The sequence below is a fragment of the Schistocerca piceifrons genome, chromosome 3 (genome assembly GCF_021461385.2).
Source record: "Schistocerca piceifrons isolate TAMUIC-IGC-003096 chromosome 3, iqSchPice1.1, whole genome shotgun sequence".
NCBI lineage: Eukaryota > Metazoa > Arthropoda > Insecta > Orthoptera > Acrididae > Schistocerca > Schistocerca piceifrons.
Genome location: NC_060140.1, coordinates 14,725,968 through 14,741,992, shown reverse-complemented (window position 1 = coordinate 14,741,992; position 16,025 = coordinate 14,725,968). Strand labels below are relative to the sequence as shown.

At 40.0% G+C, this 16,025-nt stretch overlaps 1 pseudogene; it reads left to right on the top strand.

Moving 5' to 3' along the window:
* Positions 1-4,992: 4,992 nt before the first annotated feature.
* The window catches only part of LOC124787757, a 43,775-nt pseudogene continuing 32,742 nt past the window's right edge, over positions 4,993-16,025 (top strand).

Below are 16,025 nucleotides of genomic sequence, written 5' to 3'. Positions count from 1 at the left end.
GCTTAATAACCCAGAGCTTATTCCTATGAATGGAGGACCAGTGGCGATGCCAAAGTGACATCACCTCCTGACAGAAAGCAACAAGAGATCATCAGAGGGAATGCAAGAATTATTGGGCTGAAGTACGAGGAATGCAGCTTTGGCAGCAGTGTCAGCAACCTCTTGGACCGATATGACCTGGAACCCACATAAACATCACAGTGGCTCCATAAAAAGTGAGCAAGTGGAAGCTTTCCTGGAACCGGTGCACTAAGGGATGGACAGTCTACAGTGCACAGAGGCTTTGAAGGGTGCTGAGAGAGTCTGAGCAGTGACACAGTTGAAAAGAGTATGTCACCAGATGTACTCCATGATCTGATACAGGGTGAAGAGCTCTGCTGTAAATACTGAGCAATGTGCTGGAAGTCAGTACCAAAAAATGTTGGTTGACGTTGAAGGCACACCCGACACCATGGTCAGTCCAAGAGCCACCAGTGTACACAAAGATACTATTGCAAAATTCCATGCATAGGTCATGAAACTGAAGGCAATAGACCGAGCCTGGTGCAGTGCCTTTAGAAAGTGAATGAAGGTCAAGGTGAAGATGGGCTGCCGCACAAAGCCAAGATTGTGAAGGGTTCACACCCATCGAAAAAGCTGCAGGGAGCATGAAGTGGGAGGACCAAGATAGTTTTGTATAAAGCAGGAGCCTCAGGAATTTTGTAGTGTCAATGAATGGAAGTGCAACAGGCCCAAGATGTAAAAATGGTGGGAGAAACTAGCTGTGCTGCCAGAAATTCATACAAATGTTTTTGTCAGTAGAAAAACGAAAGCCACTGTCGATACTCCGTGAGTAAAGACGATCGAGACATTGCTGAAGACACCACTCAATGAGACAGGTTCATGGAGAGCAGCAGTAGATAGCAAAATTGTCAACAAAAAGAGAGCTGGAGATGCCCGGCAGGAGACAGGCCATTGTAGGGATAATGGCGACAGCAAAGACGACGACACTCAGGACAGAACCCTGAGGTACACCATTTTCCTGGCTAAAGGTGTCCGAGGAGGCAGACCCCATACATACTTCGAAAACTCGTCTTTTAAAAATTCCTCAAGGAGATGGGGCAGTTGGCCCCATGTGTAGAGAGTACAAATGATACTAGTCCTCCAACAAATGTTGTAGGCTTTCTCCAAATTGAAAAACACAGCCAGTCTGGGATTTCCACAGAAAACCATTCATGACATGGGTAAACAAAGTGGGTGATAACCAGAAGGAAGTTGTTTGTCCTTACCGGGCTTAGGTGTGGGTATGACAGTGGCTTCACGACAGTGGCAGGAAAACATGCCCTCTGCCCAGGTCCGGTTGTACGTATTAAGCAAAAAGTGCTTGCCCACAAGAGAAATGTGCTGCAACATTTGAAAGTTAACAGTGTCTGGTCCAGGGCAGAGGATTGAGAAGAAGTGAGAGCGTGACCTAGCTTCCTCATAGTGAAGGCAGCACAGTAACACTCACGATTCTGAGAAATCCAGCTCTTGCCGAAATTAGCTCTCTCTCTCTCTCTCTCTCTCTCTCTCTCTCTCTCTCTCTCTCTCTGACACCCACACACACCCACACACACAAAAACACACACACACACACGCACACACACACACACACACACACACACACACACACACACACACTCTTCCTTCTAGCTACCACTCCATCTCTCTTACCAGTGTGTTCGTAAGGTGATGGGACATATGATTCATGCCCAGATGATATGGTGGCTCGAGTCTCACAATTTTTGATGGATGCACAGTGTGGCTTTCAACACGGCATTCTGCAGTTGACCGTCTCATTATTTTGCCCACCCATGTCAAGAATGGTTTTCTGCAGAAATCCCAGACTGTCGCCGTGTTTTTCGATTTGGAGAAGGCCTATGACACCTGCTAGAGAGCTAGTACCCTCCATACTCTTCACATGTGGGGCTTCCGTGGCCACCTACCCTGTTTCCTTCAGACATTTTTAAAAGACCGAGTTTTCGAGGTGCATGAAGGGTCTGCCTTGTCGGACACCTTTATCCAGGAAAATGGTGTGTCTCAGGGTTCCATTCTGAGTGTCATTCTCTTTGCTATCGCCATTAACCCTATAATGGCCTGTCTCCCACTGGGCATCTCCGGCTCCCTTTTTTCTGACGATTTTGCCATCTATTGCAGTTCTCTATGAACCTGTCTCACTTAGTGGCATCTTCAGCAATGTCTTGATTGTCTTACTCCTGGAGCATCAACAATGGCTTTCGCTTTTCCACTGACAAAACTGTCTGTCTGAATCCCACGAACGCTGACTGCAAATTTGTATGTCCGTCTGGTTATTTGACCTGTTGTGCTGCCATTCACAAACAGCATTCCAGGAGGTGTTTTCCTACAGGATAACACTTGCTCACATACTGCTGTTGTAAGCCAACATGCTATAGTGTGTCAACATATTGCCTTGGCTTGCTCGATAACCAGCTCTACCTCCAATCGAGCACATATTGGACATCATCTGATGACAGCTTCAACCCATCCACAAACATCATTAACTGTCCTTATATTGGCCAACCAAGTGCAACAGGCATGGAACTCCATCCCACAAACTGACACATGACACGTGTACAACAGCGTACCAGCATTTACATTTACATTTGCAGTGGCTTATCTCACACTCACATTGATCTCTGATCCTGCAACATTAAACACTTTACATACGTTGTCTCAACAAATATATTCCTGGTATTTCATTACTCTACATTAATTATTTTTTGGTGTTGCAAATTTTTCTGTCAATGTACCTGGCCTTTCTTTAACCATCCCTGGTGCAATGCAGAATTCTCTTCCCAGTAGCGAGAAAATGCCATTATTCCAATTTTGAAATCAGATAAATTGCCTCTTCAAATGGACAGCTGTCGTCCAGATTGTTTACTCAGTGTCCTGCAAGTTACTTGAACATATGGTTAGTCGAAGGCTGTATTGTGTCCTTGAATCCCCGGATCTTTGGCTTCGATCCAGGGTGCTTTTCTCCAAGGGCGCTCTACTGAAGATAATTTAGTCCACTTGAAGTGTGCTATCTGAACAGCTTTTGCTCAGCATCAGTTCCTTGTTGCAGTTTTCATTGATCTGCGTATATATCTTATGATACCACATGGTGCCATAACATCCTTGCCACCTTAAAGGAGTGGGGCCTCCATGGCCCACTCCTGATTTTTATCCAGAACTTTCTTCCATGTCACACTTTTTGGGTACAGGTTGGTGCCTCCTGTAGCATCCCCCCCTGCAGGAGAAGGGGCTTGCACAAGGTTCTGTTTTGAGTGTCGCTCTCCTCTTTGTGGCTATCAATGATCTGGCGGCAGCTGCATGACATATGGTGTCCCCATCTTTTTTGTTCGTCCGCGACGGCTATTGCTGGAGGCAGAATGCAGGGAGCAATACACCAAGCACAATCCTGGGCTTTCACTCATAGCATCCATTTTTTGGCTGCCATGACCTACGTTATGCATTTCTGTCATTGTGTTTTTTAGGACCGGACTTTGATGCCTAGTTGACATGGCTTCCCCATCTTTGGCAACTAAAGCAGACATGTAGGTCGCACCTGAATGCTCTTCTATGCCTCAGCGACACCGACCGCGGTGTGGTCCACTCTACTTTGATATGGCTGTATGCAGCATTGGTGCAGTCACACCTAGATTACAGGAATCTCTCATATGACTTTTTATCAGCTTCGACATTACGTCTGGATTCGATACACTATTGTGGGGTAAGACTGGTAACAGGTGCCTTTGGACTAGGCAGCAGTTCCACTATTGTGGGTTCTGCACCATCAAAAATTGATGGCAGCTGCTCGCCCATAGTACCCTAACTGTCATCTCCTCTTTCCAGATACGAGATCTACCTCCCAAAACGGCAACACAGGTCTGGGGTTACGATCACCAAGTTTGAGTCTTGGTCCAGCACACAGTTTTAATCTGCCAGGAAGTTTCATATCAGTGCACACTACGCTGCAGAGTGAAAATCTCATTCTAGAAAACTCTTTATCTGTAATTCTCTTTACATATTGGCTATTTTCTTCACATATGCAGGACATGATCTCAACTGAAAAGTGAATACCCAATTTACTCTTTCATCTACCTAGTTTTCTTCTCGTCAAGCAGAACGATATTTATGCCCGTTGCTTAATACCTGTTTGTATCACTTACAATGCTGGTATTTATGTATTTTTTAGCATTTGACTCCGGAAAGACCATTTATCTTTGTAGTGAGGCCTTGCCAACAGCAAATTTTCTGGATGGAAAGTCGCTCAATCTGCTCATATACTTTAAAATTTAAAAGTAGATCTAGCAATGCTAGAATGTATACAAAATACTGATATACCCATTTCCAAGTTGTTGTTTAAAGATTCACGACTTTTAAAACTTACGTAGATTATCTTTTTGATGATAGAACTTTACATAAGAAGTTATTAAGAACATTGCGAATATCACATGACGAACAATTGAATGACTAAAGCAGTGTTATCAACCCTCATTCATTGACACATGTAATAAATTCATCGAGGCAGTGAAGTCCAGAGCTGTTGTAAAAATTTCTGAAATTAAAAGTATATATTACCTAATGAAAGTATTATTTTGGGGTGAAAGAACACAATAATTATTATTTTTGGAATGTAATAATTCACTATGGCTTCATTTTAATTCTAATAAGTTTCACACTGTAATGAAACATTGTCTAAATGCCTCTCTCTCTCTCTCTCTCTCTCTCTCTCTCTCTCTCTCTCTCTCTCTCTCTCACATTCGTTATAACTTACCGCTGTTATTTTGTATTTGTATTGCAGTCATTACATTAAAATTGGCTATATTGATTCTGCAATTTATACTATTATGTTATTGCTAAGAATTGATTTAAAGAATAAACGTATATATTTATTTGTAAGATATTGTAAATTTATACCACTGGAACTTTTTCAAAATATTTGATTGCGTAATACTGCCAATAAATACAATGACTTTCTTTCTTCTGTTTATAATTGTAATAGATGTTGGACACTTTGACTCCAAGTATGTTATACAGAAATGCAGTGATTTTTTACAAAAGGCAAAACTATGTGTTCGAAGAATTGTGGAGAGGAGGGTACGTGATGTATTTTAAGTAGGTTATAAAGAGTAACTATAACAACATAAACAATAAATTATTGATAAAATTATTTAATTGAATAGATAAAAAATCTACTCACCAAGCGGCAGCAGAACGTACACATAAAAGACTGTTGTGATTGGCAAGCTTTCGGAGCCTGTGGCTCCTCCAGACAGAAGCGTTGAAGGGGAAGGAAGAAGGGTAAAGGAAAAGGCCTGGAGAGTTCCAGGAAAAGGTGTAGATTTTGGGAAAGTCACCCAGAACTGCGGATCAGGTGAAAAATAGAAACGACACATGTCATATACCAGCTATTATGTAAACACTGTTCAGCTTTCTACATCTGCATGACTACCACCAAATTATCAGTTAGGATAAATGGGCACAGGCATAGTGTATATACTGGAAACTCGCAATATCCTGTTGCAGAGCATGCTCTACAACATGGCATACGTGACCTCGGCACTTGTCTCACCACACATGCCACCTGGATTCTTCCGCCAGACACCAGTTTCTCAGAACTCCGCAGGTGGGAAATAGCACTACAACGTGTCCTTGGTTCTCACCACCCACCTTGCCTTAATTTACGTTAATTTCTCCTGTCTCAGCTTTTCTTCACTGTAATTACTCTTTGCTTCACTCCGTTTTAGCTTTCTACATCTTTCATTGTCTTTTCCGTCTATTTTCACTGCCCCCTACCACAGCTGTTGCATACAATACACTTAGCTTCTCACTCTTATTAACTCATGTACAGTTTTAGTAGTAATCTCTGTCTTGCATATTACCCTGTCTTCCACCTTTAAGCTCTCAGGTTTCCGAATCTTGCCCAATGCAGTCCCCAACAATTAGTCTTTCCTTCTCATCCTGTACGGTAAGTCACCCATGACCCACGGTTGTGGGTAACTTTCTCAAAATCTACCCCTTTTCTTAGACCTCTCTAGTCCTTTTCCTTCACCCTTCTTGCTTCCCCTGCAACCCTTCAGCCTGAAGAAGGAGTCACTGGCTCCAAACGCTTGCCTATCACAACAGTCTTTTATGTGTGTGTTCTGCCACTGCTTGGTGAGTAGATTTTTTATCTATCCAATTAAATAATTTTATAAAGAGTATCTGTGTGTGATGTTTTATTGGTATACAACTTGTTATAAACAAAACTTATTTTTACCATTTACTATGTTTCCAGATATTTACCAGTGGTAAAGATGAAATTGGGTTGATTGTACTTGGTTCTGACAAGACACAGAATCCACTTGATTACCCAAATGTGAGTGTGGAATTTCCTCTTGCACTGCCTACATGGCAGATGATATCCTTTGTGGATAAATCTTTACATGAAAGTGAAATAAAAACAGATTGGATAGATGGTGTTGTTGTTGGCATGCAAGTCTTGAAAGATGAGCTAGAGTAAGTATTTAAAGCTGTCTGTTTCATGACATTCCTGGAACATGTTCCAGAATGTGTGTTACACAAATCACAGTGACATAGTTGTGACTTTATAAACTTGAATCAATATGTTTTTGTAATGAAAAAGAAACAGAAGGCACAATACCTGCAGAAATAGGAAATTTTTTTGTGTGATTTTGCTGTATGAATGTTTTTTACAGTTTTTCAGCTCAATAATTAAGGAGGTATTGATACAAGGCTTTGCCAAAAATCCATCTGTCACCTACAATTCCAGCCCTGTCACTGGCATTCCCTACCCCACAATATGACTGGGCCACCATGAAAGCAGCCACATCATTGTCAAATTCACTGAAACTACTGCATAGCAATTTACTTGAGTATGGCTGCTGTTGTGGTCTTCAGTTTGGTTTAAGCACTGCGTCAATACCTTCTCTTCATAGCACTTGGAGGTCGCGATCTGCGACTGTTTTTACAAATGGCAAGAGAACTTTTCCTCTAGTTGCTTGTTTTTCAGTGAAAGATGCAAATATTTTAGAATGTAGTGCCTTATGTATATCTGTTAGAATAGCCACAAGGTCTGAAAGTTATTTTCAAATGATTGAGCTCTTCTACAGAGTATTGAAATTCACAGATTCTTCCAACCTGGTCCACCAATGTCTTACATACTCCTCTTCCTCCATGGATTGTTTCCAGTATTTGGAGATGAAACATTAGGCAGCAAAACGTGCCTTATAACCAAAATCTAATGGACATATAATTAAATTAACCAAAGATGTAATGTTGCACTCTCAGGTAAGACTGATCTTGAATGCAAAGCCAAAGTGGAAATTAAATGTACGCTGCAACATTCATCTCACTTTTTGTTATTGAAATTATTCACAGTGCCATAGGGAGAACTGAGTTTATGTGTTTTATAGAGTCAGATACACGCTGTGGCACAGGGTGCTGTCCATTATTCTCCTGACTATGATGTCCAGGAATGGTAGTCTTCCTTCTTCTTTGGTCTCCATAGTGAATTTGATTTTGTGGCGTGTGGAGTTCAGATGTACAAAGAAGTCAAGAAGTTTGTCTCTTTCATGAGGCCAGATGACAAGTGTGTTATCCACATAACAGAAGAAGAAGAAGAAGAAGAAGAAGAAGAAGATGGATTTCCATTTGGATGACATCAGCGCCTCTTCCTCGAATTGCACCGTAAACATATTCACAATCTCTGGTCAGAGTGGGCTGCCTATTGCGACTCCATCTGTTTGCGGGAGGGGGGTGTGCCACGAGTCAGTGAAGTGGGAAAGTTGACCAAGTAATATGCGTGACGTGTCATACCTCGACCGATATTGAGAACAGAATAAAAAATTCAGAGGCATTACTTTTCAGCACTCCCATGCATATTCTGTATGCAAGAAAAGCTTATGGAGCAGGTTTCTCATTCAGAAATTCTATTTCAGTGTTGGTTGTTTGCACGAAGACCGTGTTAAGCATAATGGAAGAAGGAGAAATGTTTATAAGCATTCCAGATTTGGCAGTGGCAGGCTCATGGTCTGCTGAGACTCTGGTTTATTGTTTCACTATATTGCTGCTTGCATTGCTCAGAATCTCATTTTGTGCGAACATAAAATTGATAGGTTCAGGAGGGCCATGCTAAATGCCTTGCAGGGCCTCAGTAGTGCCACCCAACTAGCACCTGAGAGGGCAGACAAGTGTTCACTCATGCGTACGTGATCCTGCAGTGAAGTTGTGTACATTTAGTCAGGAAGTGGGCTTGTATACAGTGAGACAAGTATCCACACAGACAATGTGATGGCATCTGGAGCAGCACAGACTGTCAAGCCCTTAATGCAGCTCTAGAGAGAGGTGAACTGACAGCGGTGCAACTGACAACAATGCCAGACACAGGAATGGCACTGTGTCATCGTATCAGATGAGTCTCGGTTCTGCAACATCGTCACAATTGATGTACTTGTGTGTGGAGGCTCTGATGCCAACAGACCTGGCCAGATTGTACCTGTCATTCCCATGTAGGTCCAGCATGTGATGTTATGGTATGGGGTGCAACTGGATACATGTCACAACCTCTGGTTCACATAGCCAGTAATTTGGACAGCAGCCATTGCATTTGTGTTTTGTTAAGGCCTATCGCTGTGCCCTATTCTCAAGGGCTCCGTGATGTTATCTTTTAACAAGATAGTGCAAGACTACACATCACCTGAGCTGTACTGAGCTACCTCGATACAGAGAGTGTTCCACTGTTGCCGTATCCAGCATTTTCTTCAAATCTGTCACCTGTGTAGAACGTCTGTTCACTGGATGCCACGAGATGGCTATGCCACCAGTCGCCAGCAACCAGGCGCCAGCCACTACAGTTGATGAACTCTGACATATGACATACAGTTGAGTAGCATGAAATGATGTACCCATGGCTGTAATCCAACCTCGATTTGATATCCAGTGTGATGAGAGCTGTTCTGCTGTTCCAGTTTCAATACTGAAATTCATATATTATTTTTATGCTATCCTAACCAGATTGGACTGTGGTGTCATACAGCATAAAATATCTTACAACATGTTGAATCAGTGATGAGAAGTGTAGAACAGCCAGCAGGGGCAAGATGTTGGCAATGAGACAGCTTTTATTTAGAACAGCAGTACAGTGTTTCACAGTGCATAATGCTTCCGCAGATTGAGAACAAAATGTGTGGTTTGCTTTCATCCATTTTCACAAACATAGCCTTGAAAAATAATGTTGACATTACTGTGCATTCACTCTGAGGCATATTGCACTCTGAGAATGTTCATCGAATTCAGTTACTTTGTATTATATTTCAGTAACAGTGACATAATAGCAAATTGGACTGTATGAGTTTTTATGGATTTTTTTTCCAGAGACACCCTACCATTTCTTCAGATTTATTTAATTTGGGTATAAATCCTTTCCAGCATATATGCTGTACACAAAATGTTGAACATAAAATGTAGCTATCTGCTGATTTAACATCTTGCTGAGTATACCAGTACAATGTTTTGTTGTAACAAATAGTTCAATGTATTTTACACACTTATAAACTTATTTATACAGTTATAGTAATTTATACCATTACATTAATGTTGTACCTTAATGTTCTGGAAGACGATATTATAAGGAGCCTCATACTTTTCCTGGATGATAGAGTTGTCTATAATGAATTATTGCCTGAAAAAAATCTGCACAAATTTGAGTCAGATCATAACATTTCAAATTGGTCCAAAGATAGGCAACTGAGTTTAAGTTTTCAGAAATGTAAATTGGAGCACATCACAAAACAAATAAAAGACAGTATTGTATGACTACATTATCAAATAATCACAGTTTTAATTGGTCAACTCATACAAATATCTGGATGAAATGAAATGGTGACATAGACTCACTTGTAGGCAAAGCAGAATGCAGACTTCAATTCATTGGTAAGATACTGGAAAATGTAATCAGTCTATAGAGGACATTGCTTACAAAATACTTGTGTGGCCCATTCTAGAATATTGCTTAAGTATGACCCATAACAAATAAGGCTAATGGCAGACATTGAATGTATACAAAATAGTGTAGCATGATTGATCATAGATTTATTTGATGCATGGGAGAGCATCAAGAAGCTACTAAAAATTGGAAATGCCAGACAAGTGAAGATAGACGCCAAATATATGACAAAACCCAACTTATGAAATTTCAGGAACCTGTATTAAGTGAGGTATTTAGGGATTATACAATAACCGCATATGTATCACTCCTATAGGGACCATGAAGGCAAGATTAATTACAGCATGCACAGAACCATTTAACGAATCATTCTTCCCACACTCCACATGAGCATTGAATGGGGAAAAACCATAATGTGTGGTACAACAATGTACTTTGTCGTACAACCCACAGTGGTTTATACAGTGTGCATGGAGACATGGAATCAGTTGACAGTAGCTGGGTAATGGTTCATATTAATTCCCATTTCCCTGTTGCAGTAGGTGATCTCATGCCTCTAATTATTTTTTCATTGCTATCTTAACTTGCATTCTTCAATTCAGTTTATTAACCCTTCTTATCTCTTTGTATTAGGGCAAATGTACAGTTAACTTTTAAGGAATTTGTATTTTCAATTTACCAACTGGAGGTTTGTTTCATATGCAGCAGCAATGTTACAAATTATTTGTTTCAGTTTCTTTAGAATAATTTGATGTTTCACAGGTGCCTCGAAGAAAATAAAAGATCTCGAAAGTGTCTTAATGACAACCGATGGCCTCATGTTGACAAGACAGCTGGTTGCCTTACAGAGGGCAGGGCTTGACGGTCTGAACATCAGCTTAGACACCCTGCAGTCCCAACGCTTCAACCAGATCACGAGGAGGAAAGGCTGGGAGCGTGTCATGGCTGGCAAAGATCTAGCCTTGCAACTTGAATACGGCCCTGTGAAGGTATTACTAGTGCAGATGTCATCGCATGCAGACTTTCATAAGCAAAAGATATAAATCTGTTGTTAAGAATATCAATACAAGAATCACCATTTTAAAGCAGTACGCCCTCACCCTCGCCCCCATCACCGCTCCCACCCTCACCCCTGTCTCCACACTGCAGCTGTAAGTGAAGGAAGGTATATTAAGACAGAAGAAGTAAATTTTAGCTGACGATGCTAACAGTTTCATAGTTTATACAACATAAAAAAGTATGCCTTGCAAGTTTACCAGTTAAATATCTTATATTTTCCTCCCAAGAGAGTCTTATGAGACTCAAGATCTTTACAGTTTCTCTTTTTTTCTTTTGTGTCTTTAGTTTAAAATAAGTTTCCTCTATTGTGGTGTTGTTTTGAAAAAATACTCGATTGTTTGGAAAAATTATTCTTAATTCTGTAGTCACACTTTTGTTGTGTCTATGTACTACTGGTTTCAGTAGCAAGTACCAGCATCAGTTCATCTTATTATCAAAAATTTCTTTGCAGAATAAAAGCTGACCACTGTGGCCAAGCGGTTCTAGGCACTTCAGTCCGGAACCGTGCTGCTGCTATGGTCACGGGTTCGAATCCTGTCTCAGGCAGGGATGTCCTTAGGTTAGTTAGGTTTAAGTAGTTCTAAGTCTGGGGGACTGATGACCTCAGACGTTAAGTCCCATACTGCTTAGAGCCATTTGAACCATTTTGCAAAATAAAAAGCTTCTGTACAACTGCAAACTAGACATGTACAGATTTTGCATCTGTGTGTCAGAACACTCCACACAAAGGTCTTTACAAATATTTTCTTAATGTGGAAGCTGATATGTTTATTCAGTTGCAGCTTCTTCTTATTTTGGAAGGAACTCTTCACCTGTGCTTTTCTTTTCTTGAATGCCTTGAAATATTGATAGTTTTCTTGCAAAATGCTACTGAGATAGTGAATTTCAGTTCCTTTCTTGAGTTGCTCATTGCCTGTTCTTGTGTCTGTCCTACCTCCACCTCCTTTCTTGTCTGTAGCCATAACTTTTGTCTTCTTTGTATTCATTTTTAGCTTTAGTTTTACCACTTCTTGATTTAAGGCCTGAAACATTTTATTTAGTTCCTACTCTGATTTACTATTGCGATGTTGTCAATCTGCAGTGTATATGCATGCAATTAAGTTTCCATATCGACATCATGCTCCAAAAACCACCTAACTGTGTGCGGCAGGGGGTACGTCTCATGCCACCAACTGATCCCCTCTGCCTTGTTCCACTTCTGTATTATCTCTAACTTCTCAAATTTTCTTTTCGTGATCATTTCGTGAATTGTATATGAGAGAAACTATTATGTTGTCAGACTCTTCTCGGAAACTACTCTCTCGAAATTTGGGTAGTAAATCTTTCCGTGATGCACAACTGCTCTCTTATGGCATCTACCACTGGAGTTGCTGAGCATATCTGTAATGATGTCACAGCGACTAAATGATCCTGTGACAAAACACTCCGCACTTCATTGGATCTTCTTTCTCTCTTCTGTCAGTCCTACTGGGTAAGGACACAGAGGTAATTTACATTCACTTAAGATTCTTCCTGTGAATCTTAGTCTGGCATCTGCTTTTCTATTGCTGTTTTATGTGGTCATTCCACTTTAAGGTTGCTCTGGATAGTTACTTCTAGATATTTTATGGTAGATTCTGTTTCCAGCAATTTGTCATTAATAGTGTAGTTGTACAGTATTGGATTTCTTTTCCTGTGTGTGTGTGTGTGTGTGTGTGTGATATGTTACATTTATTTATGTGCAGGGTCAACTGCCAGAGCCTGCATCATTCACCAATCCTCTGCAGGTCATTGTGCAAATTGATACTGTCTTCTGTTGTTGCTACTTTCTGATGGACAAGTGTAGTACCTGTGAACAATATTAAGGAGCCTCTGACACTTTCTACTGGATCATTTATATACATTGTAAATGTAATGGTCTTATCACATTTCCTTGGAGTATTCCAGAAATTACCTTTTGATTCTTGTCATCTTTTCTTTGTTGTTGTTATTACTTCCTTGATGAACATATTATGGAAGTAAGGTGATAGAAGGCACCCGTCTCTCACTGCCCTTCTGGTTTTCCTTCTTTCATATCCAGTTCAGCACTCTCACTTTTGTATACACTCAAAATTAATCATCTGTCCTTCCACTTTGGACATTACTTTAAGGAATGATGATATAATGGTAATCTGTTTATTAAACAATATTTTAACAAAACACTATGCTTTCTGATCATATAGTGGCTTGTATTTGGAATTTGATACTGAAAGTAGTAATCATTAGACAAAATAAAAGTGAAGCTATACTAAAAGAAAGTAATATTTTGGATCATGTCAGTTGTTGTTCCAAACAACAGCACGTCAGGAATAGGTTAAAATGGCTCTGAGCACTATGCGACTTAACTTCTGAGGTCATCAGTCGCCTAGAACTTAGAACTAATTAAACCTAACTAACCTAAGGACATCACACACATCCATGCCGGAGGCAGGATTTGAACCTGTGAACGTAGCGGTCACTCGGTTCCAGACTGTAGCACCTAGAACCGCACGGCCACTCCGGCTGTCCAGGAATAGGTACTAAAATTATTTGTCCGCTGATGACCTCACAGCTTAGAACACTAAAACACAAATGTTAATTGTTTGTTATGTGCCCTGATAGAGTTTACAACTGTTTACAGTTCACGATTGGTTGTTGGAGATTGGGCGTTACTCACATAATGTATTTAGTGCACAGTGTAGAAAAAGGCAGTGTCCAGAAAAGTAAACAAGTGTAAAGGCAAAAGTTTCACGACAGGATGTTGTGTCACCATACTTGGAAGACAATTATAGCCAAAGACAGAAATTTGGAAGAAACTGGCTCATTTGAGCTGCGGAGACCTAGTCGAGGATTCTCAGTAGATAATTGTTAGCACAGTAGAATTTACAAAGAGACAATGTCAGTTCGTGTGAGGGAATGTTGATTGGTAAGTACCTATCAGCTTTCTCATAAAACTCACAATTTGAAGAATACACATCAAGGAAAAGGTAGAAGTCCAACAGTGTCAAATCTAGACAATAATATCGATCATCCAACAATTTTGCAAAATCCCCAGTTGTACTTACTTTACTTAATTACTTACTTACTAACCTACTCAGATTTGCTGTGTACCATACAAGGAACTGGTTTCCACTAGTTCACTCGATCAGCTGCCAAGTTCTCACCTTCCTCCAAGTCCATGCATTGAAGATTCATTGCAAAAGTTCCAGGTGTTAGAAGGACTTCCTGTACATCTGTATCTGTCCATTGATTTCCACAACAGTGTTGATTTTGGGATTCTTCCACCTTACATGCGTAGAACATAACCTGCAATCTTCAATCTTCTTTCAACAATAATTTTGTGCAGGCTGTCTAGACGTCGTATTCTCAGCACTTCATCGTTTGTAACTTGGTTGGGTTAACATCTTCAGAATTCATCTCTAGCATTGTTGGTGAAAAATATGGAGACTGTGTGCTGATTTTACTGACATTTCCCAAGTCTCACACATATAAACGATAAAGGAGTACAGTCAAAGCTTTGTTGACATATTACAGACCTAATTGCCATATGGACTGATTTTCCAGTTCTGCTGGTGATTTCTGCATCTGTGACCTCATTATTACATATAAAGCTACCGAGATATGGAAATCTGTCAACATCTTGTAGTATCTTCTATTGCACTGTAATCAGGGAAGAGATGAGTAATTTCCACTTACTTTGCACATTCTGTTTGCCTTATCTCTATTAATTTTCAGCCCTACACAATAGGGCATTTAATGAGAAAGCAGATAAAAATTAACTTGATGCCTTCCAAGGAGACGGTCTCTACTAAGTCTCTACTCCTTCAAGTCTGACTATGTAAGAGTAGACCAGACATGGTTTAAATTCAGAGAAATAGTATCGACATCAATTAAGAGATATATACCAAATAAATTGGAAGGATACCAAATAAATTAAAAGGGTGGTGCACAAAATATGTCAAAACTCAGCTGCAGAAGCAATGAAAAAAAGCATGTCAAAATTTAAAAGAATGCAAAATCTCCAAGATTAGCGATGTTTTACTGAAGCTCGAAACTTAGGGTGGGTTTCAGTGCAAGATGTGTTTAATAGTTCCCATAGTGAAACTTCGTTTTGAAATCTGGAAGAAAATCCAAAGAGGCTCTGGTTGCATGTGTAGTACACCAATGGCAAGACGCAACCAATACCTTCACTGCGCAATAGCTGTGGTAATGTTACTGATGACAGTGCTACTAAAGCAGGGTTACTAAACACGGATTTCTGAAATTTCTTCACCAAAGACAACAAAGTAAATATTGCAGTATTCAAATCAAGAACAACTGCAACTGTGAGTAACTTAGTAGTAGCTCTCCTCAGTGTCATAAAGCAGTTATGTTTCTTTCAGAGAATGCTGATACAATAGCTCCATTAGAAATCATATATAGCCACTCATTTGATAAAGATCCATACCTAGAGACTGAAAAGTTGCTCAAGTCACACCAATGCTCAAGAAAGAAAAGAGGAGTAATCTACTAAATAACAGACTCATATCACTAATGTTGATTTGCATTAGGATTTTGGAGCATATATTGTGTTTGAATATTATGAATTATCTCAAAGATAATGATTCATTGATAAATAGCCAAGATAGATTAAGAAATATCGACCTTTTAAAACACAGCTAGCTCTTTAGTCACACAAAGTAATAAGTGCTGTCGACTGGGGATCTCAAATTGATTCCATATTTGTAGATTTCCAGAAGACTTTTTGAAACAGTTCCTCACAAGCATTTTCTAATCATATGGCGTATTGTCTCAGTTGTGCAACTGGATGTGTGGTTTCCTGTCAGAAAGGTCACAGTTCATAGTAATTGATGGAAAATCGTCAAGTAAAACAGAAGTGATATCTGACATTCCTCAAGGAAGTGTTATAGACCACCTGCTGTTGCTGATCTACATTAACAATTTAAGAGAGAATCGGAGCAGTACTCTTAGACGATGCTATCATTTACAGTCTTGCAAA